Here is a 27,608-nt window from a genome sequence, read left to right as displayed (position 1 = left end):
ACCTCAGCTCTGTTGATGTAGTTAGGGGCATGCCCTTCTCCTTTCTTCCCATAGTCAATGATCAGCTCTTTAGTTTTGCTGACATTGAGGGAGAGATTTGTTATCTTCACACCACACCACCAAGCACTCTATCTCGCCCCTGTATTCTGTCTCATCGTTGTTTGATATCCGCCTACATTGGTGGTGTTGTCAATGAACTTGTAGATGGAGTTCAGATGAAATTTGCCTGCATAATTGCGAATGTACAGGGACTACTTAGAGCGCTGGGAATGCTGGCGTTGAGGATTGTTGTGGAGGTGATGCTATTCCCTGCCTTCACTGCTTGTGGTCTATGTGTCAGGAAGTTGAGAATCCAGTTGCAGAATGGTTACAGAGATCTAGGTCGCAGAGTTTAGGGATTAGTTTGGTTGGGATTATAGTGTGACGTGGAGGTGCTGGTACTGGACTTCGGTGGACAAAGCCAGAAGTCACACCTCACCAGCTTATAGTCCAACAGGTTTATTTGAGATCATATTTGGGGTGCAGTTCCTTTGATAGGTGAAATGTAAGAGAAGAGCACACGGACACTGAATTTATAGGCAGAGAGATCAAAAGATCATACAGCTGGTGTGAGTGGAATTTTGAATAAAAAGCCTCTACAGGTGACCAGTGTTAGATCGTGCGAGTAAAGTGTCAACAGCTGAATAGCAAATGAAAAGATGATCTATAATCTGACTAAATGAGGCAGAGATAATTACAAAACATTAAAATAAAGGTGGTTCTGGACACAAACTAAATTACTAGAATAAAATGAGAAGTATGAGAGTTGCATTCCAAGAGTCTAACCAAAGTAATAAGTAATTCAAAACTGTACCAAATAATTTAGATGGAGAGATCACAATAATTTGTCAATGTGATGGTGTCAAAACAGGACAGGAATGAAGGTTTTACAGATACAGAACAGTGTGGCTGGGTCACATGTAGCATGATATGACCCCAAGGTCATGGTTGAGGCCGTCTTCCTAGATACAGAACTTGGCTATCACTTTCTGCTTGGCGATTCTGCATTGTTGTGTATCTCGCCTTGGAGGACGCTTATCTGAAGATCGGAGGCTGAATGTTCTTGACTGCTGAAGTATTCCTCGACAGGGAGGAAATATTCTTGTCTGGCAATTTGTTGCATGGTATCCATTCATTTGTTTTTGTAGTGTCTGCCAAGGTCTCGCCAATATACCATGCCTCAAGACATTCTTGCCTGCAGTGTATGAGATAAACTACATTGGCTAAGTCACGTGAGTATTTGCCATATAAGTGGTGAGTGGTGTTCCCACATGTGATGGTAGTATACATGTGGATGGTCTGACGTGTCTTGCAGAGGTTTCCATGGCAGGCTTGTGTGGTGTTGTGGTTGATATCCTGCAGGCTGGGTAGTTTGCCATGGACAATGGTCTGTTTTAAGGTTTGGCAGTTGTTTGAAGGCGAGAAGTGGAGGCATTAGGACGATTTCAGTGAGATGTTCTTCATCGATGACATTGTTGAAGGCTGTGGAGAACATGGTTTAGTCTCTCCGCTCCGGGGAAGTACTCTATGACCGCTGGTATTCTATTGGTCTGTCTTCTGAGGAGGCCTTTGCGATTTTCTTTTGCTGTGGCACATCAGATCTGGTGAGCGATGAGTTGAGCATTATATCCCATTCATCTGTCACATTCCTCCTCATCTGAGCAGATCCTTTGTAACACAGGGTTTGTCTGTGGGGGGTGGTTTCTTTAATTTGTTAGGGTGGAAGCTAGAGATGTGCAGCTTCATGAGGTTATCTGTAGGCTTGTGGTAGAGTGAGGTACAGAGATGTCCCTCCTTGATGGAGATCCGTGTGCCCAAGAATGAGACAGATTCTGAAGAGTAGTCCACAGTATGCCTGATGGTGTGATGAAACCTATTGATATCGCTATATAGTCGTTTCAATGATTCGTCACCATGATTCCAAAGGAAGAAACTTTTGTCATTGTATGTCTGTATAGTGTTGATTGTAGGTCCAATGCAGCAGAGAAGTCTGGCTCAAACCTGTGCATGAAAATGTCGGCATATTGGGGTGCAAATTTGGTCTCTGTTGCTGTTCTGTGCGTTGGATGAAGAACTGCTTATCGAAGGTGAAGATGTGGTTGAGGATTATGTGGATGAGTTGTAGCATGGCATCTGGAAATTGTTGGTTGTTGGTATTGAGTACTGAGGCTGTTGCAGTGATGCTGTCATCATGGAGGATGTTGGTGTAGAGTGCTGAAATATCCAATGTAACGGGGAATGTTCCTGGTTCGACTGGTCCATGGCTGCTTGGTGTTAGAATGTTATAGTGTTGAAAGGGGAGCTATAGTTAATAAATAGAAGCTTGAGGTAGATATCCTTATTATCCAGATGTTCCAGGGATGACTGTTGCGCTAGGGAGATGATGTTTGCTCTGGATCTGTTGTGCCAGTAGCCAAATTGCAAGGGACTGAGGCAGGCTGGGAGGCTAGAGTTGATATGAGATGTGACTGTGATCTCTCAAAGCACTTCATTATTATGGAAGGTCAGAGCCACTGCATGGGAGCCATTGAGGCACATTTCCTGTGTGCACGTGACTGCAGTGCTTCAGTAAATGTGGCACCAGGATATATATTCATTGAATGAATACAATAAGAATCAAGGGCCTGTTCTGTGCTGTACTGTTCTATGTTCTATGTTCTAATCAAATACAAAACTTCTGTATATCAATATAACTTTAAATCATTAACTTTATTTTTGTCTAAAGACTAACAATTTATAAATAAACTGAACCCTCCTTTGTAGCTGATTTTCTTCTAAAAGTATTCATGGTATTTTGAGATGACAGAATGTTCTGCCTATTCCATCCCTTGGAGCTGTCTTTCAAGTTTTTCTTTTTCTCAATTGGTATTTTACTAGGGGATGAATTACTGGGTTAATAGCAATGTGGCCCTCAAAAAAATAGGTATTGAACCACTTCTTCAAAATACTATGGATATATTTGTATTAGATATGATTTGAGGGTGCTTTTCAATGGATGTACAGTCTACAATCCTCAGTATTACTGACTGAAAGATCAGTAATATGAAATATTAATTCCTTTTCTTGATATTGCTTGACCATCTTTTTCTCATGGTTTATTTGAGACAAGCTCCAGCTGTTTGCGACTGCTGAAACACAGGATAGTAGGGCAACCTTTATCAAAGATATAGAACTTGCAATTAACAGCACCATTTTGGGTTTGTAACACCTTTTGTCTCTGTGGTTTCAACTGCTCCAGTCATGTCTATAGCCTACAATCCTGTGAACTTGTACTTTCCAAGCAAATTAAATGAGCTGATCCTTAATCTATCTCCTAGATTTGGTATTTTCTGGCTGCAGTTTCAGTGTTGTCAGGAAATCGTCAACAGGCTCACCTGGTTCCTCCTTCAGGTCATAAAATTTATGTAAGTATATCTGATGATTCATCTCCATCCAAAATTGAATGCTGAATGTTTTAAAGCTTTTCATCTGGTTTTTTGTCATCATCACTTAGCTTTCACCTATTAAACACATATAACCCTTTCTTTACAGCCCATTAAATGATGTAGTTGACCTTTTCCTCTTATGAACATACAATCAATGAGCAAGAGTAAGCTTCTTGACTCTTTCAGCCTGTTCCACCATTCAATAAGATCATGGCTGATCTGATTTTAACCTAACTCTACTACAATCTTGCATAGCCCTGATAATCTTTCATCCCCTTTGTAATCTATAATTTATCTACCTCTGCTTTAATGTTTTGAGGAAGGGAATTTCAGTGACTTTTAACTCTCAGAGAAAAAGATGATGCCTCCTGTTTTGTATTAAAGGGACTACACCTTAATTTAAAACCAGGGCCCCTAGTTCTAGGCTCTACCAAAATAGGAAATATCCTTTTGGCATCCATCTGGTCAAGTCTGCTCAGGATCTTGTATGTTTCAATTAGGTCACACTTCAGGTAGAAGAGGCCTAACCTGTCAGGATGCTAAGTCTAACTGACAATCTTTATTTGGAATTTGGTATAATTCTTAGCACAGTGAGGATTATGCAGTAAATGTTGTTCAGCAGCAGAACTGTCTGGATAGACAGTTAAACTACATTGGATAGAATATTCTGGGTTTTGCTTGCATAGACTGGGCGTGGTTCAGAAGCTGTTCACAGCAGCCAGTCAGAGAGAAGCCTTGTTTGACACTGTCCATTGGAAAATACAGTCCATGTACGTGGCATTATATGAGTAGCAAGTTAATAGGCCACATTATTTATTTGTGTGATGGGCAAAGCATCTTTTTGGCTTGAATGCAGTATCATATAAATGGAGAATACCTTTCATGATTACTGCAAAGTAGCAGGATGAACTTGATAGCTTCACCTGTTGCTCCACCTGTCTAGCATGGGATTTATTTAGATGCCACCTGATGACTTATTTTGACATTAAAATTGCCTTTTGTGAACTTAGAGTCGAGCCACGTTTGCTGTTTGTTAGCCTAACACAAGAAAACTGCCCAAGACTGTTCAATGACTAGAATTCTGAATCTTGGACCAGGAAAAAATCCACAAACTATCTGGTTCTATGTCACCTGGCATACATGTAACAGACCACACTACATTGTGTTGCCTTCGGAACATCTAGGAATGAGAAATAAATAATACTTGATGGTTTCACCACAACTCAAAATAAATATTAAAAGATTGTTGTCTTGTGCAAAGGATGACTCTCCTAATGAGGACTCTCCTAATGTTTGCACTCATGGATAGATGAATAGCACAAGAGCATAATAAGTATGCCATGTTAGTGTATGCCTGTAGTTGCCTGCAGGTGTTTCAATTCTAATCTTTCAAACACTGCCTAAACTGCCAAAGGCTTTTTGTTATTTGAGGATACCTTCTAGAATATCTTGCAAAATATCAAAGTTCAATTTGGCTCGGCTTCTAGAACTCTCATCTCTGACTCAGAATGTTGTTAGTTCATGTCCCACCTCAGGATATGTGCATAACAATCTAGGGGGAATGCCTCACTGCAGTACTGAGTGTGTAGTTCCTTTGAATGAGATATTGAGTCAAAGTCCTAATTGCCATTCTTAAAATGGTGCAAAAGATCCTGTGAAACTACAAAGGTTATCAACAGATAGTTGGGAATGTGGAGAAATCAGATCTGCCATGATTTTGTTGAATTGTGGGGTCAAGTGGCCTGCTTCTGCTCCAAATTCTCAGATGGCCCATCACGTGTGCACCGGTCAACAAAGATCTAACTACACAATCCCATTTTCCAGCTTTTGGCACATAGCTCTGGAGACTCTGACCTCAAGTGAATGTGCAAATGTTGCTCAAATGTTAGAGAGCTTCTGACTCCCACTCACTTCTGGATGAAACAAAACTCTCCTCAACTCTCCTGTCATCCTTCTACCTTTACCTTAAACATATGCCCCCTGGTTATTTATCCATCTACTAATGGAAAAATGAATTCATATCCACCAGATCTGTGCCCCTTGTAACCTTATACACTTTTTATTAGGTAAACAACCCTAGTCTGCCTAATCTTCGCCCGCAGCTGAAATCCTGCTGTCTAGGCAGAATCCTAGAAATATCCTCTGGACCCTCCTATTGCAATCATATCCCTCCTATGTTTGATAGTAGCAAAACTGCATACAGTGCTCCCATTGTAGATTAAGTTGTATTTTATACAGTTCCAGAATAACATCCTTGATCTTGCCTTGGCTAATAAAAAGAAGTATCCCATATGCCTCCTTAACACACCTTTTCTACTTGCCTTGCACCTTTAGGCAACAGGGATATCCACACAGATGTTCCTCTGTCCATTCCAGAATCCTACCGTTCATAGTGTAGTTCTTACTTGCCTCATACCTTTCCCTTTTGAATTTCATTGCCTCCGTACTTCCCAGCTGAACAATCTGTTAAAAGCCTCGTAGAATTTTTTGCTACTCTCCTCTGCACTTACTACCCTATCAAATTTTGTGTCATCCATGGACTACTTGATCATACCCTCTGCGTTCAAATCTAAACCATTAACCTGATCAGATATATCCCAGGATTTTGTCGGAAGCTAGGCAAGAGATTGCTGGTCCCTTGCTAAGATATTTATATTATCAATAGCCACGGGTGAAGTGCTGGAAAACTAGAGAGTGGTTATTGTGGTGCCATTATTTAAGAAAGATGGTAAGGCAAAATCAGGAAATGACAAATCAGTGAGCTTGTGGTCAGTGCCGGGTAAATGGTTGGAGGGAATTCTGGGGGACAGAATTTAATGCATTTGGAAAGACAAGGGATGGTCACCATGGCTTTGTCATAGGAAATCATTGTTCACTAACTTGATTGAGTATGTTTTGAAGAGGTGACAAAGAAGACTGATGAAGGCAGAGTGCTAGACGTTGTCTATATGGACTTCAGCAAGGTGTTCCGGAAGGTTGGATCACATGGATTACAGGGTAAGCTTGAAGGTAGCAGAGAGAGGTTTGTGGTAGAGCGTTGTATTTTTGACTCGAGGCCTCTGACCAGCGGTGTGCCGCAAAGATCAGTGCTTGAGCCACTGTTTTCATCATTTATAGGAATTATTTGGATGTGAACATAAGGGATGTAATTAGTAAGTTTGCTGATGATAGCAAAATAGGTGGTGTAGTGGACAGTGAAGAAGGTTAAATCAGAATATAATGGGACCTTGATCAGATGGGCCAATAGGCCAAGGAATAGCAGATGGAGTTCAATTTGGATAAATGTGAGGTATTGCATTTTGGTAAGGCTTATACAGTGAATGGTAGGGCCCTGGACCGTGTTGCCAAAAAGAGATCTAGGGGTGCAGGTGCATAATTCCTTGAAAGTGGAGTCGCAGGTATACATGGTGGTGAAGAAGTCATTTGGCACACTTGCTTTTATTTGTCAGTGTATTGAGCACAGGAATTGAAATGTCATCTTGTGGCTATTAAGGATGTTGGAGAGGCCACTTTTATAATACTGAGTTCAATTCTCGTTTCCCTGCTGTAGGAAAGTTGTTAAATGTCAACATGTTCAGAAAAGATTTACAAGGATGTTGACGGAGTTGGAGGGTTTGAGCTATAGGGAGAGGCTGAATAGACTATTTTTCCCTGCAGCATCAGAGGCTGAGGGCGGACCTTATAGAGGTTTATAAAATCGTGAGGGGCATGGATTGGGTGAATAGCCAGGTTCGTCTTTTCCCAGGGTAAGGGAGCCCAAAGGTTGAAGGCATAGGTTTAAGATCAGAGGGAAATGATTTCAAAGGACCTGAGCGGCAACTTTCTCACACAGAGGGTGGTGCGTGTATGGAAACTGCTACCAAAGGAGATGGTGGAAGTGGGAGATAATTACAACATTTAAAAGGTATCTGGATGGGCACATGAATAGGAAGGGTTTAGAGGAATATGGGCCAAATGCTGGCAATGGGACTAGATCAGTTTCGGATATCCGGTAGGCACAGATACGTTGGACAGAAGGGTCTGTTTCCATGCCGTATAATTGTATGATTATACACCAGAAACAGCAAAGCTCCTATATCCAGTCTTGAGAAACCCCACCGGAAACAGACTTCCAGTAAAAGAAACATCTTTCTACCATTACCGCCTGGTTCCTGCATTTCGGCCAATTTTGAATCCAGGGTACCATTTTGTCTTGGACTCCATGAGCTTACTTTCTTGACCAGTATAACTTGGGAGACCTTTACAAAAGCTTTGCTAAAGCCCACATAAACCACATCAAATGCATTACCCACATCAACATCTTCAACACGGTTACCTCCTGCAAAATATTTGAGCAAGTTTGTCAAAACACTGCTTTCCCTTAGCAAATCCATTCTGTCTAAGCCTGATTGTTCTGTTTCTCCTAATCTCGATATCTGCTGTCCCTCCGAATTCTTTCTAATAACTTCGGCACAGCGGAGGTGAGACTCCTTCACCTATAGTTCTGTGATCTATCTCATTATCCCTTTTGAAATTATGGCACAACTTTAGCTTTCCTCCAGTCCATTAGCACCTTATCTTTGGCTAGAGAGTACTTGAAAATTATTGCAAGGGTCTCTGATGTGTTCTCCCGGGCTTCCCTGAACAGCCTCCATATTCATCTCATCTGGGCCTGCAGATGGACCCACTTTTAAGTCTGCTTTAATCCTTTTGTACCTCCTCTCTCTCTCTTAATTTCTTCTAATATTTTACAGTTCTTTACCCTAATCTCTCTATCTGCATCATATTTTCTCATTGTTAAAGACCAACACACAGTATTCTCTCAGGACTGTGCCTGTTTCTTTTGGGTCCCTGTGCAGATTATATTTACAGTCACTATTCTCTCTGTTTCACCAGTTATTCTCTTGCTCTTTTATATATTTATAGAAGTATTGAGTCTTCCTTTCTAATCTACTAATCTTTATCAAAATTTTCTCATGCTGTCTCTTTTCTTTCCTAATTTCCTTTTTAAGAACCCCATGCACTTTTTATGCTCCTCTAGGAGTTCTGCCATATGTTTTTTTTTAATCCTAACCTTTATGTCCCTTGACATCTAGGGTTCTGTAGTCTTGGCCCCATCCATTGTCTTTATGGGAACACTTTTTTGCCGCGTAAGCTCCGTATCGCCTCCATGTTTGTCTTTCTCTGCTTTATCATAGTTTTATCTGCTAGTAGCTACTCCCAGTCCATTTCAGCCAACTCATATCTAATCTTAGTAAATCTAGCCTTTTCCCAGTTTAAAACTTTTATTTCTGACCCATCCTAATAGTTTCCATAACTATCCGAAATCCTTCTGGTGAGATGGCAGTGGAGTAGGGCTTTTGAACCTAGAGCTCTGTCTACTTTTCATTTCTTTTATTTCCTGTCTTCTTTCATTTTTACTCTTCTATTTTTATTTACTTACTCCTGGTAAAGAGCACAGTTGCAGCAGCGAATAGGCCCAACAGTGCAGACTTGTGCTGGTGGCATTGGAGGTGGGCTTGGGTTCCTAGAGGCTTCTGCATCATTGAGGTGGTCCTAATGTCGACTCATGGCTGCTGCTGCGAAGGCAGGGTTGAGTTCCTGGCGGTGTTTGTTTCCAGCACAGTTGGAGATGGTGGCGGAGACAGGTATGAGACCTGGTGGCATCAGCAACAGCTGCATTGGCGAGTTGGACGCAAAGTAGACACCTGGCAGTGACAGAGTCAAATTTGGGCTGGTTCAGTGCCTGGCTGCATTGGTGACCTCTGCATTTGTGAGATCCAGCATACCTCCATACTTCTATCTATACAATCTCATTTGATTATCTTCCCAGATATTGTCCTTCCCCGCTGCTATAATTGATTGCTGCTCGGCATTGCAACCCTCCCCTGCTCTTCTTTCTTTACTCTATCTTGTCTGAATCCCTTACAATCAGGAATCTCAAGTTGCCAATTCTGCCCATATTTCAGTCAAATCTCAGTTATGGTTTTACTGTACTGCCGTATCCCAATCTGAGCTTCCAGCTCCTGTATTATTTCTCAGACTCCTTGCTTTATATTCCAGTAATCTTTCTAAACTCACATCTTTCTCAGCTAGCTTTTGTTTCCCTTGTCTTCCGGAATCGCTTGCTTACTTTTTAATTTCTAATTCTATCATAAACTTTCTGCTCTCTGAACTACTTGTCATGATCCCAACCTATTTGGCCAGATCTGTAAATAGAGGTACTATAAAATTTATTTTCTTTTTCATACTTTACTGTTTATGTTCATAAACTATTTTGTGTTACTGTTGAAGTAAAAGGTCAAATACAATAAAATAATTTAATTTATTAAGCTTGTAATGTCAAGTGGGGATTCTTTGTCAATTGAAGTTAGGCCTCACCCTCCTTTGCATTAAGCTTCAATTCTGTTCCATGAGTGTCAAGGGACTATACAATGAAGCCCTGAGAAATATGGCAATAGTTTATGCACCACATAAATCAGAGAATACAGGTTTTCTTTTTATTTGCCCCAGCTGCAAAGATTATTGACAACAAGCATATGTTTGATCAAGATCATATGGAGATAGAATATGGAAGTAACAAAGCAACAGAATACATGTTTCCACCATAAAGGTATTGGATTTCTTTTGTAGCTACTGTTAAACCCAGCCACAGCCATAGCCACTGCCATGAGAGCCTAAATATTCTATGGCGAATGGTGCTCTTCATTTGTCGCTTAGTGTTTTGATCTATTAGATAATTTAAGAAATTTGTAGTTTTCCTGATGCCTTTTATTTTCAACAAAAATCCAAAGAATTAGACATGAATGCGCGATAAAGGAGTTTTTATGAAGCTAGTTATTCCACAGGATTTTTCCACTTCTTGTAGTAACTCTTGTTGCTGCCGCATATTTTAGGTTTGAAAATTTTTCGGTACAGGTTTTCATAATATCAGCTGGAAAGCCTCAGCTGGAAAAAACAGAGCATTCGAAAATATTTCCGTACAATATTAACAATTTAACGTTATGGTGTATGCAATAATCTCCGTACTATTGACGTTATATTGGGCCATAATTTGCTGTCATTAGAATGGTGGTGTGAATTGGTCTTGCTGTGATTTGTGTAAAAATGGTGCAATAATGTCAGCTGAGGGGTAGATGTATGGTTGAACTCCGAAATCAAGAAATTGCTGTTGGAGTTGCAATTCTCCATCATTACCTTTTTCAGGATGCCCAATCAATAAAAAGACTGCTGAGCCAGCTAAAATTGAGTTGGTAATTGCAGTAGTGTCTTTCAGTCTGCCTCACCACTTTACTGGAGTGTGATTGTTTTATCTGCATGATAGGTAGAAACTGCACTCACCATTGAATGGGAAGCAATTTCCCTTTCAGACCAGGTACCATTTTAATATTATTGCAACTACTGCCAGTCAGCCTCTCTTGCTGTGAACATGAACAGTTATAAATGTGAAGTTTCATTTTGCCAGATATTGCCAGATACTCCATTCTCTCAGCTGCTCATCAACTTGTCAGAGAGAAAATAAGAAAGCCTACCAGTGTTTTGTCGAGGCCAACTCACAGCAGACACACTTTGATGACCTGGTATAGCAAGTTATGGCTAATGGTCTAATTTGAACTAAAATGACCCAAATGCTTGTACACTGTGACAATAGAAGTTAATGCACTGAACTCTTAACAATTCTGGGTGTTTCGAAAAAAATTTTCACAGGTCCAATGGACATCCTCTGCTTCTTCAAAAATGTATCAGACTTGAGCTTTGCGTTTTAAATGAACAAACCAGTTTATAGTGGATTTAGAGTTGCAAAGTAAATGTAGATATAACTTCATGATCTGCATTACACATTTGGTTAATGTGCAATACATTTTTAGACTCTTAAGACCTTTGCAGAGGCTTTAAGTGTATCTGGAAATGTAGTCATACATTTCTTAACTGTTTTATAGCTCCACCTTGAATTTAGTAGATATCTACTAATGCAGCACAGACAAGTGCTAAATTTGAAAACTCCAGGGGGAGCTTGGTGTTTCCAGCAGGCATGATGTTGAATCATGAATGGCTCCAAAACTTGCCATTGTGCTATATCTCTGCCAGTTTTAAAATTCCCTGTTAGTTGTCTCAGTTGCATTGCCGTCTCGACTTTTGCCCTGCTAGAAAGCCCTTTAACCAGTTTGGCACCTATTTTATTCACTTTTAATAGTTACCAGATTTAAGTTTTTTTTTGCATCACAGCAAGGAAATTATAGCAGAGAAAGACTTCTTCTGTTATCCTGACTGGTGGCCTGCTGCTTTTGCCTCCTATAGCACTCAGTCTCTTTGGAATTTGCCAGGGTCAGTGTCTGTGTATTGGTTAGATTCTCTTTCACATTTGTTAATTCACCATGATCTGTGTTTGAATTGTTTGTCTGTCAAAATTTTTGCATTAATGATGTTTCCAAAAAAATTGCATAACAGACTCTTTTTTCCTTTTCTGATATTACCTTTTCAGACATATAAACTTATCCATTTGTTTATACTCTTCATCTACACTCTCTGGCTCTGCAGTTGTCTAACTATAATCTGGATCTTTGAGAAACTCATTTTAAGGGCCTAATGCATTTACATTGCAGGAACCAAGAGCTCAGTCTCTCAAGATTATCTATATAATCCTATCTAATCTTACACATTATTTAAATAACCTTCGCTGTCTCAATTTACAATGTCTTTATAATCAACTAAGAATTATCTTGAATGGCCTATTTAAAACATTGCTTTTGCAAATTTGTGCCTTGATGTTTTTGAACAATATCTTCTACTCTGTTTGTTCATGCTTTTCAGGAAAAATTTGCCACGCTGTAGTTGAATAATGAATTTTTGAGATTATTTTGTTTCTGGAAAGTAAAGCCAATTTTTTGTGCAGTTTGGTTGGGTAGTCACCTTCATTTTCTTTGCTCAACTTTAGTTTTTTAAATTTTGCAATTTAAATATCTGTGGCTAAATTTGATATCCAAAAATGTATGTTTCATGTTTGCTGATGACGGATATCAGCCTGTTATTTTGTACCTCCTATAACATGCCATGTTCTTATGCTATAGTGCAATATTGGCAAGTGTACAGTTTGCACAGGAAATGCTTACAGTTCATTCCTAACTGTACCATACTTGAAGGTATTGCATGCATCTGCAACAAATATACTCTGTGGAAAATGTTGCACGCTATGCAGTTGTTTTAATATAGTTAAGCATGATGAATAAGCCTCTTGGCAGAAATATAAAGCTTAAGCAAAATACTGTTACAGAAAGTGGTAAACTACATGAGAAAAACCAAACATATTAACTGCTTGGAGTAACTAATTGTATATTTTTAGAACCATATTTTTATGAAATTCTGCTGTAAACGTTCTTTTCATGACCTTGAAACAAGTAGATTTGAAATATTGCAGATGCAGTTTCTGTTTGAGTAGTTAAGCTGGTGTTCCTGCTTATGACCATTTATGTTGCTGAATATCACAGCCTATCAACTTGTGTGATCAGCCAAAGGATCTTAACAGTACCCACTTCATAAAACTTTGAGCCTTGGTTTGAACTTAATATTTATCAGTAAAGTGATGGGATGTGTTATCAACAGTGCTATCAAGCAGCACCTGCTCCGTGAAGCCCAGTTTGAATTCCGCCAGGGCCGCTTAGCTCCTGATCTCAGCCTTGGTTAAAATACAGACAAAAGAGCTGAATTTCAGAGGTGAGGTGGGAGTCACTGTCCTTGATATCAATGCTGCATTTGACTGAGTGTGCCATCAAGGAGCCTGAGCAAAACTGGAATCAAAGGGTATCAGGGGGTAAACTCTCTGGTGTTTGGAGTCATACCTGACACAAAGGAAGATGGTTGTTGGCAGTCAACCATCTCAGCTCCAGGACATGTCTGCAGGAGTTCCTCAGGGTAGTGTCGTAGGCCCAAATATCTTCAGCTGCTTCATCCATGACCTTCTGTCCATCATAAGGTCTGAAGTTTGGATGTTCGCCGATGATTGTGCAATGTTCAGCACCATTCATGACTCCTCAGATACTGAAGCAGTTCATGTTCACGTGCAACAAAATCTGGACAATATCCAGGCTTGGGGTGACAAGTGGCAAGTTGGCATTCGTGCCACACAAATGTCAGGCTGTGACCATCACCAATAAGAGACAATCTAACCATTGTCCCTTGACACCAGTGGTGTTACCATCACTGAACCCCTACTATCAACATCCTCGGGGTTACAATTGGTCATAAACTCAACTAGACACACCATATTAACACAGTGGCTACATGAGCAGGACAGAAGCTAGGAATACTGTGGCGAGCAATTTACCTCCTGACTCCTCAAAGCCTGTGCACCATCTACAAGGCACAGGTCGGGAGCGTGATGGAATACTCATCATTTGCCTGGATGGGTGCAGCCCCAACAACACTGAAAGAGCTTGACACCATTCAGGATAAAGCAGCCCACTTGATTGGTACCACATCTACAAGCATCAGCTTTTGTGCTCCTGAGATGCTGCTTGGCCTGCTGTGTTCATCCAGCTACACACTTTGTTATCTTGGATTCTCCAGCATCTGCAGTTCCCATTATCTCTGATCACAATGTTTCACCTTTTATGCTTTATTTCTTTATTTTCTACTTAAAAATAAGAAGGTCTGCGATGTATGACTTTTAACCTTATTCTGTATGTTTTACGCTATATTGTAATTACTGCAATATTTAACTTTTACCTTTGTTCTTTCTTTCTACCTCATTCTTTAGATACTGTACCTAGGTATTTGTCCTATGAGGGCACATTATGTGATGACATTATGCACTTTCCACTGTATTTTTATACTTTTGTACTTGAGTACATATATTTGATTTGTTTTGATTTTATTGTCATGCTAGTCTCAACATTTGTGACTCATAAGATACTGAAGCAGATTGTAACCAAATGGAGCAAGATTGAGACAACATCTATGATGTGCAGTTAAATGTTGTTTGTCATTCGAATGCCTAGTGTCAGTCACCATCTCCAATCCTGCAGGAGTGAGACTTGAGAGGACAAGGAGGTCCTGTGTAAGCTGGGAGCTTCTGTTAGTATGGGATAGAGTAAGTTGTTGTTCTTTCAGAGGTCTGTGTGGCCGATACTCCGAGAGTTTGCGAACCCACTTGGAGTCGTGACACCCAACTTGAGAAGTCCTGCTTCACAACCTAGAATGATGAAGACTGCAAGTGCATGGAAACACCACCAACTGTAACACCCCTTCTAAGCCACATCCAACCCTTAACAGGAAATATTTTATTGTTTCTTCACTATCTCTGAGTCAAAATCCGAGAACTCGCTTCTGAGAAGCGCTATGAAATTACTGCAAAGGTTCAAAAAGTTCGCTCACCACTTCACTTTTGAGGGCAGTTAGGAATGTGCAATAAACGTTGGCGCCTACGTGCCATGAATGAATTTTTAAAAAATCTCTCTTTTTAAAAATAAAAGCATTAGGTTATGTCCTAGATTTAATTACTGCCCAATCAATGACATTGCAAATTAAATTTAACAAGTGTTGTATCTTGCCGTACAGGATTACGTTATTGGTGATGATTTAACTAAATACTTGTCCTATTTCCTGTTCTCACTCTCATTCTCTATCTCAATTCCATCTTCCTCTTCCCCTAATAAATTTGTTCCCTTTACTTAATTGAATTCACTTTACCAGACTGTTTATTTCAAACTCTTTGCATACTAATGTTTCCACAGTCTCATTAAGGTCTGGTTAAGGAGCAACACAGTTTCTAGCAACATTCATTCTGATCCCAAGTGTTCTGTGGAAGATCCTACACTCTAGTGTTTGGCTGACAGGTACTCCCATTACAAAAACCAGTGGAAAGTCTTTTGGCAGTTGTGACACACTGCTTCTTGACTTTCTGATCCACTTTTTCTATTAGTTATTGTTACCATGTTGCTACTTCTATTTTACTTTCAAACCTCTTTTTAACGTGATTTTAGTTTCATTCTAATTTATTGCTTGTTTTTGTTCCTGCTTAACATTTGCTGTTCTCTCCTTTGCTGCAAATGTTTTGTGTTGCATTTGTATGAGACAGACAGTGGTGGTGGAGGGTTGCTTTTCAGACTGGAGGCCTGTCACTAGTGGTGTGCCACATTAATCAGTGCTGAGTCCACTGCTTATCATCATTTATACAAATGACTTGGATGTGAACATAGGTTAGTAGTTTTGTAGATGACACCAAAATTGGATGTGCAGTGTATAGTGAAGAAGGTTACCTCAGAGTACAATGGAATCTTGATCAAATGGGCCAATGGACTGAGGAGTGGCCGATGGAGTATAATCTAGATAAATGTGAGGTGTTGCTTTTGGAAAGCAAATCAGGGCAGGATGTATATACTTAGTGGTGAGATCCTGGGGAATGTTGCTGAACAAAGAGAGATTGGAGTGCAGGTTCATAATTCCTCGCAGGTGGAGTAGCAGATGGATAGGATAGTGAAGAAGACATTTGGTATGCTTGCCTTTATTGGACAGTGTAATGTGTATAGGAGTTGGGAGGTCATGTTGCAGCTGTAAAAGACGTTGGTTAGGCCACTTATGGAATATTGTGTGAAATTCTGATCACCTTGCCATAGGAAGGATTTTGTGAAACTCGAAAGAATTCGGTAAAGATTTACAAGGATGTTGCCGGAGTTGGACGGTTTGAGCCATAGGGAGAGGCTGAATTGGGTGGTGCTCTTTTCCCTGGAGCATGGAAGGCTGAGTGGTGACCTTGTAGAGGTTTATAAAATTTTGAGGTGTATGGATAGGGTAAATAGTCAAGGTCTTTTTCCTAGGGTGGGGAAGAGGGCCTAGGTTTAAGTTGAGAGGATAAAGATTTAAAAGGGACCTAATGGGCAACTTTTTCACACAGAGCATGGTGCATGTGTGGAATGAGATACCAGAGGAAGTGGTGGAGGCTGGTATTATTACTACATTTAAAGACGTCTGGATGGGTATAGGAATAGGAAGGGTTTGGAGGGATTTCGGCCAAATGCTGACAAATGTGACTAGGTTTATGTGGGATATCTGGCCAGCATGGATGAGTTAGACAGGAAGGTCTGTTTCTGTGCTGTACCTGTCTATGACTCTCTGATTCTATGAGGAGTAGGTAGAAATATAAGATGTGGTGCTTCGGTTACATTATGTGGTTTGCTTTCAACTAAAGTGATTTTTGTTTTACATTAACACAGATTTTGTACTGTAATTTAGCCATTAAATTTGCCTGCAATTTTCTTAGCTATATGTCTGCAGTTGTCTAGAAATATTGCCAAATGTTTGTTTGATATATTCCAAAATTCAATTTGACTTTTCTCTCTCAGAAGCTGTTGAGTAATAACACATCTTTCTTTCTTTGGTTGTATTTATCAGGTATCATTCACGGCACAGTGTAATTAGGATTTGATCAACTTAATTTCTGAGCTCAGAGCTGGAAACATGAAGTATCTATTGACAATTACAATTACAAGAGCTGCTACATATTGTTCATGTCTTTAAACTGTTGTTGCAACAGAAAGTGGAACTTCCACTTTGAATCTGATTTTGCTTGTTTGCATGTAAAGTAACTGCACAGAGGCTGATATTGTGTCACCAATTCACCCTTTATTTAGATGTGCACAGTACGCTGGCTCTGACCAGCTAGCTTGGGGTCTGTCCTTGAAGTGAGGACACACTGATTCCCATGTTTATATCTGTCAGCCAGGACTCCTTGATTGTCCAGGTTAATAACCCCAATCAAGGCTCCCATTTCATTAAGACCCACCTGTCTCTAATCATATTTTCCCACCCTAGCCACGTCTGGAACGCAGGCCAGGTCTATCTCAGGTGGCTTCTCCTGCGATGCTTTCGCCCAATATCTGGTTCCTCTGACACGGACTCATGACACGAGTGATGCGTGCTGTACTGTAGCCTTGTGTCTGGAGAATCTTAGGAGAGGTTCATCCTCTTCTTCCGACAATAATGATATTGAGGCTGCATCCATCTCAGACTCTGAGGTTTCCTTGACACTAGATAGAGGGAGAGATCTCACGATTTCTGACAGGCCTTCTGGCTGTTCTGAGGTGTCAGGTATGTTTTGCTGCTGGCCTGTGTGCGTGGTAGCAGCCTTCAGGTGATCCGCATGTTTGTTCAGGACTGCCTCACTGACAGAACTTTGTAAGCCACGGGACCTGACCTCGCATCAACTTTGCCTCGTACCATGCAGGGCCATTTCTGTTACTAAACTTCATCCCCTGAGTTAACGGTCTGAGGAAGCATGTGGCTGGAATTGGCGTTCCTGCTGCTATTTCACCCTCTATCCCCCATCTAGGTCTGGGAATATCAGGTTTAACCTGGTGAGGAGTCTTTTTCCCATCATTAACTCTTCTGGAGCTATCCCTGCAGTTGCATGAGGGGTGGTTCACAAACCAGAAGGAATTGGGACAGTTTGGCATTGAGTGAAACTGTAGGCTGTTTCTTTAAGCCTGTCTTCAATGTTTAGATCGCACATTCTTCCAGATCATTGGACAACGGATGGTATGGATCTATCTGAACGTGCTGAATGCGGTTTGACTCTCAGAACTCCTGAAGAAGGATCTTGAACAGAAACATCAACTTTCCTACTCCTCTGCTGCCTGGCCTGCTGTGTTCCACCAACTCCACACTGTGTTGCCTGTGACTCCAGAACATCTGCGGTTTTTGCTATCTACAAATGATGCTTTCAGCTTTTCAGTGATCATGCCCGAGTTTTCTGAATGAACTCTGTGCACATCCAACCACTTTGGGCATGCCCAAAGGTCAGGAACATTTGAGTCCATGAAAAGACTGGCATAATTGACTTTCAATCAGACCCAGGGTTATGAATGTGGCATCACTGTCAGTGGCAACTTTTGTCCTAATTGGCACACTGGGAACTCCCCCACTGACACAGCTATGTCAGCATCCAGTCTTGGCCACCAAACATAACTTCTTGCCAACATCTTCAATTTGGAAACTCCTGGATGATCCTGGTGGAGTTCAGCCAGTATCTGGCCGTGACCTTTACTCAGGACAATCACGCTTGCTCCCCATAGTAATATGCCATCCTCTACAATGATCTGGTCTCGCAGGTGCAGAAATGTTTCAATCCTGGTTGTGATCGCCTTTCTGTTTGCTCCGTTACCACCAGCTATTTTAGATCTTTTTGTGCCCACAGTCGGAAATGGTTAGTGATAACTGGAAGTGTGCCCAGAAAGTTTAAAACCAGAATGGACTCTTTCAGGGGAGGCAGTAGTGTGTCTGCCAGCGGGATATGGCTCAAGGCATCTGCAGTAGCCACTTGGCTTCCTGGACATTGTTCTAACTTGTATTTGTATGCACTGAGAATGAGAGCCTACCGCTAAATTCGACCAGAAGCTACAGGTGGCACTGCCTTGTTATCTTTAAGTGGCTGCACAAGGGGTTTATGGCCGGTTACTATGACAGCCTCATGTCTGTAAAGGTTTGGTGAAACCATCTCACAGCAAACCTTCCTTCTCAGTCTGGGTGCATTTGTGTTTGGCATCAGCCAAAAATCCTCCTGAATGACACTCAACACTGGACCCCGCCCCCCCCCACCCCTGGCCAAGGAATGCATCTTCTGCTGTACTCCCTGTATGCCTACAACTGTGTTGCCAAATTCTGAAAGGATACCATCTACAAACTCGCTAACGACACCATCGTAGTGGGACGGATATCTAACGATGAGTCAAAATATGGGAGGGAGATAAAGACTTGGTGCTGTGGTGCAATGAAAACAATCTGTGTCTCAACATCAGCAAAACTAAAGAACCAATCATCAACTTCAGAAAGAAAGAAGGAGAACATGCCCCCGTCTACATCAACAGAGTTGAGGTTCGGAGAGTGAACTGCACCAAGTTCCTTGGAGTGACGATAAGCGATGAACTGCCCTGGACTTCCCACAAAAATATGACAGTCGAGAAGGCACAAAAATGCCTCTTCTTCCTCAAGTGGCTCAGGAAATTTGGCATGTCCATAAGTTTCCTCACCATCTTCTACAGATGCACCATTGAAAGCTTACACCCTGGACAGTAACGGTCTGGTATGGCAACTGCTCTGCCCAGGACCATAAGAAACTACAGAGCATAGCGTGCACAGCCCAGACCACCACAGAAGCCAGCCTTCCGTCCATGGGCTCTATTTATACGGCTTGCTGCCTCTGAAAAGCGGCTAACTTCATCAAAGACCCATCACACCCTGGTAATGACCTCCTACAACCTCTTCCGTCAGGCAGTCGATGTAGAAACCTGAACACGTGCACGAGCAGGTTCAGGAACAGCTTCTTTCTGGCCGTTATCAGACTGTTGAATGGACTGTAACCTGCAATATAACATGTATGCCTGTAAGTCTTTTTGATCTTTACACCCTTTGCTTGCTGTGATTGGCCTGTACTACTCTTAAACGAAGTGTCCCACTGTATTTTGGTACATGTGACTATGAATCAATCAATCAATCAGTCCAGGAAGCATAAACTATTGGATATTCCTTTCCGTTAATCAGTTCTGAGGAACAGTCACCAGACCTGAAATGTTAACCCTGCTTTCTCCTCCACAGATGCTGCCAGACCTGCTGAGCTTTTCCAGCAACTTTGTTTTTCTTCCTGATTTACAACATCCACAGTTCTTTTGGTTTTAATTTACAGGACTTGGGCACCTGAAACACACATTTTTCCCTTCTAAGGCATATGCGCACCAGGGAGAAATGTTTAAACACCACGCCCAAATTCTCGAAGAGCTCTTTTTTTGGTCTTGCTGGTTGTTAACAAGCCATCCAGATAAATGGCAACCTGTAAAATGTTCTCCATCATCCACTGGAAAAGTACGCAGGTCGATGATATCCCAAATGGCAGTCTCGTATATTGGTACAAACCCTTTTACGGGTATTAAGTGTGGTGTGCATCTGGGACTCCACATCCCGACGCAATTGTAGCTAGGCGTGGCTCATGTTCACCTTTTGTGAAGGACAACACCCTTGCCAGGTTTGCATACATGACCTCTGTGAGGTATTGGGAATTTATTCAGCTCTGAGAAGCAGTTAATTGTTTAAAATCCCTACAAAGGTGAACGAAGCCATCAGCCTACATAATTGGTATGGCCGTTGCTGCCAATTCTGCTAACCACACTGGATTGATGATTCTTCGCTATCCAGCCTCCTGATTTCCACCTCTTCCACAAGGCAAATGACACTAGCTTTTCATAGGAGACAGGGCGTAAAGTTGCACCCTGGATCTGAAACAGTTCCCTCCTGTATGTTCTCAGTCTGGCTGAGGTCTTGCACAAACTTAAAGGTTGGAGTCCAGAGCAAACCTTGTTAAAGACAGTCCCTGCAAACACAGATACAGCTGCACGAGTATTAACCTCCATGAGAACTAAGTGACGATTTAACCAAGCATGAATTTTAATTGTTTCAGAGATAGTAGGAACTGCAGATGCTGGAGATCTGAGATAACAAGGTGTAGAGCTGGATGAACACAGCAGGCCAGGCAGCATCAGAGGAGCAGGAAAGCTGATGTTTCGGGCCTAGACCCGAAACGTGAGCATTCCTGCTCCTTTGCTGCATGGCCTGCTGTGTTCATTCAGCTGTACACCTTGTTATCTCATGAATTTTAATTGGTTCTGATTTGGATGTTGCTAAGCAATTTAACTGCTTCAACCTACATATACTTGAACTTTCCAGCATGTGCACTGACCTGGATACCAGCCTAAGAATCTTCTTATTCAAATTGGGCCTTGTAGGACTCCTTTGTTGTTTTGAGTCCTCATACTGGCAGCAACTACAATGGTTTCACGGCCCAGATCCTGAAGAACGGTTTAGCCATTTGGCTGAGGCTTAGCTTGGTTTGTAGGATTTTGCTGTGGTCTGGCCCCTACTCAGGTTATGCCCTGTGTGAGGCTCTGCAATTGCCTATACTGGAATGTTGTTCCCTCAAGTTCAATCATGACGGTCATAATCTTCCTTAACTAAATCTGTTCATTTTTGGAAGGTTTTAGCATCTGATGGCTCTCAAAGTTAATAACCAAAATGCTGCTGGTCCACAAGCAATCAGAAGTATTATTTGTTGCTTTTCATCTGCCTCAACAACATTTGACTGGAAAAAAAAAGACATTCTTTCCACATATCGGGCCCAGTCTTCAACAGACAGGATTGAACGAGTCAACCTTCCCAAATAAAGGCATGATGCCAGAAACGATTATCCCAAATCAAAGAAGACTGTTGTGGATGAAAATTCTTCAGGCACATATTGTTTTCTCCCATTGCCACTGAAATAACTGCGCAGAGGCAGGTATCCTGTAACCAAATCACCATTTATTTACATGAACACAGCACTCTGGCTGTGGCCAGCCAGTTCAGAGTCAGTCCCTAAAGTGAGGAAATTCTGAATCCCCTATTTCTTTCTGTCACCCAGAGCTCTCTCTGCCAGATTAACAACCCAATCAAGGATCTCTTAGTCAATAAGATCCACCTGGTTCCAATCACTACAGCATATGAATTATTTTCTACCCATGTCTGCTAAAATAGCCTGCTCATTTGTCCTCCTAATTACCAGAAATACCAGAACACTTATCCAACTTTGCCAACTTTTTCCGCCGAAGGAAAAGTGGAGTTAGTCTTAACATCTGTTTAGTAAAGTCTGTGTATGAACCAGAGGGTTACAAAATGCTTAGTGAAAAATTACATTATTCCTCAAGCTTACAGTAAACTTAATTGCAACAGTGTAGAAAACAAACTACACAAGATCAGGGAAGTGGGGGAGTGGAGAGTTGAAATGGTACTCGATAAAGCGTGGGGTTGCACTTGTACACAGCATAAAGGTGTTCAATAAAGCAGTAAATGGACAATGTGATGCCCATGTTTAGGAATAGGGTTGGGTAAGAATACATCAAATATTTATCGGACTCCCTTTTGTTATTCTAAGTTAATTTACACTGAACAAAATGGAAGTAAACTGGCTTACAATGGCCAAACAGCAAAGAAAGGTCAACATGGTTGCAGAAACAGAAGATTAGGCCTGACTTAACCTCTGTGACTTGAGCAAGTTGTCTCACATCAGGAATGATGACTTTGTACCAATACTTCGATCAGGCATTTGACAAAGGTCTCACATGAAGGTCTAGTGGTTAAACTAAAAGATGTGGTGAAAAATCATAGAGAATTTCAAAGATTCACAATGTTTTTTTAAGAGCAGGAACTTGTCTATTCAGACCTAAATGATTCATCCCTTATTCTGAGACTGTGTTCCTGTGTTTTTCAGTTGCCAGGCAGGGGAAATAACTTCCTTGTCTACCCTGTGAACCTACTGTAGAGTCTTAGATGATTCAACGAGGTGACCTGTCTTACTTCCTAATCTATGGAGAGTCTCGGCCCAATTTACCCAGAATCTCGTCATAAGGCATCATACTTATCTCAGTTGCCAATCTTGGCGCTGCTACCTCTAATACAAAGCAAAATGCAATCAGTTGCATTTAAATAAAAATATAGCAATCCTAACTTGTACTTTCAGCAGTTTTCTGGAACCAGCAGTCTGCCAAAACAAATTAAACAGGCCATTTCAAACTTTTGAGTGCCTACATTTTTGATGGGTAAGCTTGCATATTTTGGTTGTTCATTTGTACAGTTACTTTTAACTACTCCCTTTTCCCTTACCACTTAAGGTTTATATGTTGGTGACTTCAAGCTTCATGAGGATTATTCTGTACCGCACTCTTATTGCAATTATTTGAGAGCATGGATTGGGCTGTTGCTGTGGATCAGACCTTGCAACTACATGTGATCTGTCCTTGATTTCCTTACATGTGCAAGTTCAGTAGAGATGAATGAATTGTAATTAGGAGGAGGATACCTTGTTGGTTCCTGCCGATTTAGCAGAAACCAGAGATGAAACTTGAGACTGACCTAATTAATGTTATTTAGCCAACTTTCCTTCCACTGTCCTGATGTCGGTTCTTTGCTTCCAGTTTTCCATATTTACTATGAAACTCTTGCATTGCATACCAATTTCAAACTCTCATGGATCAGGAGCTGATTGAGCCATACATTATATCCAACTCATGTAGAGTTGGATTGTAAATGCGTTTTTGCCATTATTTTGAAAGTCAAAACATTTAATTAAAAAAATGATCTGTTAAGTTACCCATCCAAATTATTGGGAGCACCATGGATGCCTTCGTTTCATGCCTTGCATACTTATAATTTGGTTAGTCATGCAATATATATTAAGACATTTCCTGGTTATACCCTTGTTAATATTTCAAAACTATAAACTAATTTAGAAAACTTCTGACAGGTTAAACAGGATAAACATTAGACCAGGTGATTTCAACCCAAGCTAACACAAACCTGCTATTTCTGTCTGCAACTTGTCTCATTGTTTGAATTAAACTAAATTTTTCAGAATACACATGCCACTCCAGTTTTTGCCAAAGTGATTTTGTTGCTGAACGTATGAATCGCGTTGTCTATAAATGCTATAAACATCAATGAAACGCAGGCCTGATTTTGTACCAAATGACAAAGAAAATCCTTGTATTGTCTGGTTGGAATCTCCCCTTTCACTGTGGCCATTTAATTCTGGTTGTCTTGGTGCACTCGTCAAGAAATATGCACAGGTACCTAAACAAATTGAAATTTTCATGTACGCCACTCTAAATAATTCACTTCTCTAATTGTTTTAAAAATGTAGACTTTTGTTTTATTATTTGAATAAATTTGAAATCCCGTGAATATAAAGTTAGCTTTTCAGAGTCAGTAAGGGCACTTAGCAGTAATTACAGAGTTGGTGTGCAGTTTAAAAACTGATTTGCACCTAATTCAACAAGGTGTAACCTTTTCTTCGGGGTTTGACAGTGTTAGAGGGGAAATGATGAAATCATGATTGCAATGGTGTCTGCAGTCTTTGGGAACCTATACTGTACATCCTGTGCAAGAGAGTAGTTGTTTTGGATTGTTGTTTTATTCAGTGCATTTGTAGATACCAGAAGTTTAAGTGGATAGTTCCATCATTGCAACCTAAGCAAAATCAGGACCAATCTGTTTTTGCAGGCTAAGTAAGATGGTACAAATTTTCTGAAGAAGGGTCTAGGCCCAAGACATCAGCTTTCCTGCTCCTGCGATGCTGTTTGGCCTGCTGTATTCATCCAGCTCTACACCTTGTTCTCTCAGATTCTCCAGTGTCTGCAGTTCCTACTATCTATGGTATAAATATGGATTGCTTCCATTACCCAGTCACCAAAATTAACCATACAGTGTCTGAAACAAGCCATACATGTCTTAATGTTGGCCATCCACTCGAAATGGCCAGGTAATAATATAGTTGTTGAAAGACTTGTGCAGGTATACTAAGAATAACTGCTGCTTTTCAGACTGGCTAAATTGGTAAGCTGATGTTTGATGCTTGAAGAATAATCCTGAACTAGCGAAAGATTATTTATACTGTGAAATTAATCCAATTATAGTACTTTATAAAATTACTGTAATTGTCATTACACTATTACGAGGTTTTAGTTGTTATTCGGTCGCTGGCACTCAGATGTGAATCAGAAGCTTGTAAGTTCAAATCCCATATCTTGTCTTGCATAAAGGAGTATTGGAGTCTTTCAGATGAAGTAATAAACTAAGACCCACTTGCTTTGAGTTCATTTTTTATGCACTGGTGGGGAAGGCTCAGAGGCAGGAGGATGTCTGCTCTTTTGAGCAAGTATAAAGGATGCAATGACATTATTTTGAAGGAGTACAGGTGACTATTGTGCTGTTTATTCTTCATTTGACATAAAAAGACAGAATATGTGGTCATTATTGCTTTATTTTTGCGGATGTTTGATGTGCACACTGGTCTGCTTCATTTCCACGTTATTTCAACAGTAGTCACTGATGTATAGGTATTTATTGGGCTGTAAAGCACTTTGGGACACCCCACGATTATAAAAGGTGCCATATAAATGCATGTCCTTTTTTTTAATAATTAATGTGTTGTGTTGCTAAAGGCTCCGTAAAATCTTAAATATCTTAAAAGCTATATGAAATTCAGATGGATTTTATAAGGCTGTTTTAAAATAATTTTTATTCTTTCATGAGTCACTAATGCATTGTCAGTAGCTACTGAAATGTTTCCTGTGGGAATTCCAATGTGAAAATGTCAAAACTTTATAATTATATTGATCTGCAATATTTCCTTATAATGTTAGTTGAGGGTGAGCTTATATCTCAACTAATCAATATCACGCCTTGGCTTTTTTTTTGGTCACAAATTCTTGTCAAAAGCTGTATTCCTTCAGTGACTTTTTTTCCTGTGTTAAACTGGTCTTCCCTGGGTTTTCATCAGGAATGCCTTTCCTGCTTTGTTGCTGATTGTGTTTTAAACTTGTCTTGCTGACTGTTGCTAACTCCAAAACCTTATCGTTTTTCAGCTTTGCTTCCGGCATATTTTGGGGGGCAGGGGGACAGGTGCACTTTAGTTCCCTCTCTGGTTCCTTGACTATTGGACTTTTTCTCCGTAGGCGCCACTTTAATGACACACTTTCTTGGAGTTGAGTTTTTAGGCTCAGAGGCAGAAGGATGCAGAATTTTGCACAGCTAGCTAGATGCTGTTTGCTCTTTCTTCATCCTTTCTGTTGACTATTTTCCCATGGATGGCATAGGGAATTGGTTAGCAACAGCAGATGATTGTTTGATCTAATTATAAAGTGATATTGTCAGATACTGATTTGAATTTTCCTGGTTCCTGGAGCTATTGGGGAACATAACAGCAGTCTGGAAGTGATCTTCCAGTGACACATCTGTCGGGGGAAGGTGTAACAGAAGGCAGAATAAAGTGGTCGTTTTGAGCACCAACACTACAGATAAGCTTAGAGGATCTCTGTCATCTTAGCTCCCTCCCACCCCCCACCTTTTTCCCTCACTCCTCCTTTTCTTCCACATTTTCACCCACACCCTTTCTGCCTTACCTTGCCTCACCCCCACCTCACCCTTCTCTACTCTGCCTTCCCCTTCGCTCTTACGCATCTCCTCTCCCTTTAGGGTCCTCCTTAAGGAATTAGTCTAAAGTCATGTTTGGAGTTGATTTTAGAAACACAGGTGGGGAATCTTCATTTCATGCATCATGAAATCTTAGCAGCTTTCATACAGCTTCTTGCATCTCTCCTCATAAATTAATATTGTCACTGGAAAATGCAACCTTCTCCTGATCTGCTATTCAGGACCTGCAGCTCCCAAACCCCCACCTTACGCCCTACCCTTTACCCTTTTCCTATCCCTACAAATGTACTAAGCTCGAGTGAGCATGGCTTGTTTTGCAAACTAATTTACAACCTCCTACCTTACTGCCCATCTGTACCCTTATTTTTCACAGTTTCTCCCTCCTCCCCTTTCAATCCTGATACCTCTTAGCCTTGGCTTTTTGATCACCCGCTTCCTGTTTACTCCAAAGAACATAAATGACAAAGGTACCAGTTTTACTGAAAAAAAGATAAAGATGGAAGTGGGGAGTAGGGGGGGGGGTGGAGGGGGCGCAGAAGAAACAGAACAAAAGCTTCCGAGAATTAACAGAGTTGATTAGAAGACGATATAAGTAAAGAAGAACCAAGACTTAGTGATTAACTTGTAAAGATTAGAACAATGTACAGGAAGTATACTTTTAAATTCACTCAGTGATGCTACTAATATTGATTAGCTTATTGCATGATCCTAAAAATATAGTCATTGCTTTGCAAACTCCAAATATATGACTTGTAACATTTTCCTTATGTTGGGCCATAAGTTTGCATGACTATTTGGAATAATCTAAAATCAAATTGGGAAAACAAGTACCAGCAAGCCATCTACTTTTCCAGGTTTACTGAGCCAAGACTGATTATTTCATTCACTATGCTCTGAAGCACTAAAGACTTGTCAAGCTCAATTATTGGATTACCATGTTTGCCATACAGCTAACTTTCATAGTTGGGTATATTTAAAAAAGGCTGTTTTACTCTGAAGATTTACCACTTGGCTACTGTCAATAATATTAATCACAGTTGATCGTTGGACAACTTAGAACAATGAGTTTGAGTACAAGGACCTTGAACTATATTTTGGAATAGTATTATTTGCTGAGAACACCTGAAGTATCTTTTCACCATTTTCTTCACCTTATTCAGTAGC

General features: G+C 40.7%; 1 protein-coding gene across 4 annotated transcripts in view; it reads left to right on the top strand.

Moving 5' to 3' along the window:
• sncaip (synuclein, alpha interacting protein) overlaps positions 1–27,608 on the top strand; it is a 112,115-nt gene that overhangs the window by 3,644 nt on the left and 80,863 nt on the right. The window contains exon 2 of one of the 4 annotated variants that reach the window (XM_059644675.1): positions 3,357–3,443. The exons of 2 other annotated variants lie outside the window; for them this stretch is intronic. The gene's annotated coding sequence lies outside the window, so the exon portion shown is untranslated. Of the gene's footprint in view, positions 1–3,356; positions 3,444–19,089; positions 19,816–27,608 lie in introns of those variants that run through there. One more of the 4 variants, XM_048527375.2, reaches the window with a different exon arrangement.

This window comes from Stegostoma tigrinum, chromosome 3, assembly GCF_030684315.1.
Source record: "Stegostoma tigrinum isolate sSteTig4 chromosome 3, sSteTig4.hap1, whole genome shotgun sequence".
Taxonomy (NCBI): Eukaryota; Metazoa; Chordata; class Chondrichthyes; order Orectolobiformes; family Stegostomatidae; genus Stegostoma; species Stegostoma tigrinum.
Note: the sequence above shows the minus strand (reverse complement) of the source record. Positions and strands in the feature narration are given on the sequence as shown.